General features: G+C 40.5%; 1 long non-coding RNA gene across 1 annotated transcript; it reads left to right on the plus strand.

Annotated features, from left to right (window-relative positions):
- The first annotated feature begins 518 nt into the window (after nucleotides 1-518).
- LOC308406203 lies at nucleotides 519-3,947 on the plus strand. The gene is made up of 3 exons (XR_013973476.1): nucleotides 519-843; nucleotides 3,487-3,667; nucleotides 3,766-3,947. It is a non-coding gene; the product is annotated as an uncharacterized lncRNA (long non-coding RNA).
- The last annotated feature ends 394 nt before the right edge of the window (nucleotides 3,948-4,341 follow it).

Consider the following 4,341-nt stretch of genomic DNA (forward strand, 5'->3'; position numbering starts at 1 on the left):
TTGAAGATGTGGAAATCTTTCACATAATCACAGAAAAGCTGAAATTACAATTACAGATTAAAAACAAAAAGCTAATCTGAAAGGTAACATATTCTAGTTTCTGAAATTATGCTTGTGGCTACCATGCTTTGACACACAAAATTCTATGTATAGAGACATCACAGTCGTAACAGGGCAAAAACCAGCTTCAGAGACCAAACAGCAAATATGCAGTCTTTCGCTGTGAACCCCTATGCCAGGGGTCAGCAACCTGCGGCTCTGGAGCCGCATGCGGCCCTTTTGTCCTTATACTGCGGCTCCGGGTGGTTTGGGAAAATATAACACGTTCTCACTCCCAACTTGTCAAACGTGTGACGCATGGTCAGGCTCCCTCTGCTTCACTTATGGACGCGCAGGGTACCCCTCTCGCGTCGGGAATTGACGTGAAGGGTCCTCCGATTGAAGAGATTGCCGCGGAAGTGCCTGTTGTCGGTATATTTAGACATTTTCCAAATCACATTGTAGTGACGTATACAGAACACAATAAATTATATAATGTAATCAACTACCTGAAAAACAGGTAGAACGATACTTTTGTATCGTTTATTGCATTTACGGAGGGAGTGATGTATGCTGGGTAATGGCACAGCTAGCTACTGGGTGACTTTATTCACCCGCTTCGGCTGTTATCAGTCCATACAATGGGCGTTATTAGCACAAATCAGTCCCATAGATATTGGCCATCTCCTGCTAGATTGTTCAGAAGGTTGTTCTCATCCATCCAGATGGAGGATCACTAACAGGAGCGTGGGAGACTCCAGAATCCACTCCGGCTGGAATCCGGTGGATATGCAGTGTGTACAGGTAAGACCATTTAAATGGTGGCGATCGTGGCTCAAGAGTTGGGAGTTCGCCTTGTAATCGGAAGGTTGCCGGTTCGAGCCCCGGCTTGGACAGCCTTGGTCGTTGTGTCCTTGGGCAAGACACTTCACCCGTTGCCTACTGGTGGTGGTCAGAGGGCCCGGTGGCGCCAGTGTCCGGCAGCCTCGCCTCTGTCAGTGCGCCCCAGGGTGGCTGTGGCTACAATGTAGCTTGCCATCACCAGTGTGTGAATGGGTGGATGACTGGATATGTAAAGCGCTTTGGGGTCCTTAGGGACTAGTAAAGCGCTATATAAATACAGATCATTTACCATTTAAACGGACAGCATTTATAGAATGACTATTAAAAGTCTGCGAGTGTCAGTAATGTTAATGTGGTTATCTTAGTAATACACAGAGTGCTAATATAACAGCTTTAAGATGCATTTGTAGATATTATTACGTGTTTTACCGTCTTTATGGTGCTAGCTTAAAGTTATGGTGTAAACGTTAGCTTATATTGGAGTAAAGCTGTTACTGTTTAAACGATGTTAGCACAGAAATATTAGCTTCTGTCATGACTGATGAAGTTACTAGTTAATAAAGTTTTCAGTAAAGTGTTTAATCGCAGCCACAGATTGACAGCAAATATCTCGATTAGCGTCAGTGCATCTATAATAAATATGTTCAAGTTTCAGTGCTTCGTTTAAACTGTATGATACTTATACTGACCCAGGGTCAGTGTAAAATACAATCCCAGCTGTGTGAACAAAGCCACTGTAAATTTCAAATTTAAAATTCAAATATTTATTTGTCACGTACACAGTCATACACAGTACGATATGCAGTGAAATGCTTAGACAACTGCTCGTGACCTTAAGAAAAAAAAGGGAAAGGGCTATGAATAAGATAGGAAATAAATATGAAAAATTAAAAAGTGTAAATTTAACTAGGAAGGAATAAAATATAAGAATATAAAATATAAAAGATGAAATAACTGTACAACACAAATTAGAATGAAGGTTAAATTTAACTGGGAAAGAATAAGATAAAATATACAAATTAAAGTTGAAAATAAAATAACTGTACAACAAAATACACAATACGCAGTATAGAACTATATAAGAATGTATGAAGAAATATAAATAAATAAATATATATATACACACACAATAACAGCAGCTGTACAAGTATTACCTGGAAATGAAGAATATAGTGACCAGTGTTGTGCAATCCACGTTTGTCTTGTGCAGTGCAAATATGCTTAAAGTGATTTAATCCTGCATGACAAACCTCAGGATGCAGGTTATTATTACTCTTTCCTGCTGGCACACCTGTCACACCTGAGAGTCAGCTAGAAACTTAAAGTGACGTGGACATCATGCAAAGACTGCCAGACTCTGTAATACTGCAAATGATCAGTGACTCAGGTTATCACTAAACTTTAAACAGCACCTCTGTGTCTCTGTGTGCTGAACATTTAGGATTGAGTCAGGCTGCATCAGCTGAAGCTGTTATTTGTATATATCAGTATTTTTTTATTCAGGTGTGGGGAAAATACGTAAGACTGCAGTGAAGCGATGCACCAGATTAATCCCTGGCCAAAGGTATCGTACTTAAATCAGACTACTGATCCAGCCACATCAGCCTTTTGTGAGGTCTGTTTAAAGTTGACTAAAAGTGAACTGCAGGTTCCTGAGAGGTGGACTGTGAGCACAGAAACACATGTTCATACATACAGCTGCAGCAAACTTACATTAATTTTAAATAGATTTGTTACTCTGATGTCTTTCTCTGTGTTAGTCCTCTGACAGACTGGTGACCTGTCCAGGTGTGCTCTACCTATGACTACTGGGACAGGCTCTAGCCTCTGTAATAGAAATTTTCTGTTATTCTCATTTAAAGTATTTAAGTGCTTATGCACATGCTTAGTTGTGACACTGTTATAGACTGTTCAGTGAAAGTTTCTAAAACTAGATGAACTTACTTCAGCGTCAGCAGTTTGAGAAAACAATTCCCTTTACAGGTGCTGATAAGGCCAAGGGCACAAAACAGCATAACCATTGATCTGTTAGGTTTCATAGCGAGACACGTGAAGTGTGGTAGGATCAGTTTGTAACTTCCTCCCTCTTCCTTGGAATGCATAAAGGAGTAGGAGCACCACTTCTGTGGCAGCGCTGACCTGACTGAACTGTGATGTTTGATGTGTGTTGGCGCAGTAATAAATAGCTTGATCACAGCTCTTTCTGTGTTGCAGACTTTATTTTAAAAATTCCACAACACCCCCCACCCTTCCACTGTGAACATGAATTGAATATTCAGAAGACATTTGTTTAAATAGTTCTGAGCTGTTGGTGTGTCCTTGGATTGTGTGGTAATAATATTAGAGCTAGCAATCTTTCTTACTGAAACTCTACTATGAGTCATGTGACCTGAGATTAATTCTATGTTTACCTGTCAGCCTGGACGAATGTGCTGTGTGAAGGAAATTAAATTAAATCAGATCTGAACTGCGTACATTTAAGGAACCTGTTCATATTTAATTGAAATATGAACCAGTGATTTTTTTGATTGCTGATTCCAAGAGAGTCTTTGTGGAAATCCTGTTTGGCTTTTTGTTATTTTAATTCTCTTCTCTGTTTTCCAGAACAGTTCTCCACAGTCGCTGTCCACATGGGTCAGTGGGACCAAGAAGCACTCTGCTAATGTGTGGACTCTGACCAGCAACATCCAGCAAGACCCAGACAGCGTTCTCTATCTCCCAGCTGGAGTTTTTGTTTGTCTGTGACTGGCGAGTCAGATTTTTGTTGAGCTTCACACTTGCAGAGGTAAATCAGTTTGCAGAGATCCCTCCCACCCTTGCTTTTATGTGCTAAATTTCTTATCTGAAAGAGTAATATTTCAGTGACTGCTGCTTATACCACAGGTTAATACACTCTACTGATCCCTGATAGGAGAATCATCAATTTTGGCAACAAAGAAGCCTGGTGGAAGTTTGTTTACAGTCTGATGATGGGACATCATGCTCTGCATCTTCAAAGTTTGCCTCCTCATTATTATTCATACCCAGTAATGTGAAGTATGCTTATATCTACTATAACTGAACCAACCTGGTGCACTTCATTGAGTCTGAATTTTGGATATTGTGTATCTCGTGTTCTCTGGGCTTTGTTGTCCTCAGTCTTTTTGCGGGATCAGAAAACAAAACCAGGAGGCGCGTAAATGTTTCTTCTCCATTATGTTTCTTCAAATGTTTCTTCTGGATGATGATAAGACTGTGACACGGGATGCCACCTTTGGTCTTGTGATGAAGCAAAGCTCAGGAAGAAGTGGGATTAAATGGTACCCACATGTGTGCTGCTGAGAAGGATGTACAGGGGCACCTGCAGCCAAATCCAAGCCTCAGGTTAGTTGTAGTTGCAGAATGCTATAGGACTGAGACAGCTGAGGCATCAAATGTTTGATTAAACGGATGAAAAAGAGAAGTTTCTTCCCTATAATT

Source organism: Rhamphochromis sp. 'chilingali' (genome assembly GCF_963969265.1).
Source record: "Rhamphochromis sp. 'chilingali' genome assembly, chromosome: 11".
NCBI lineage: Eukaryota > Metazoa > Chordata > Actinopteri > Cichliformes > Cichlidae > Rhamphochromis > Rhamphochromis sp. 'chilingali'.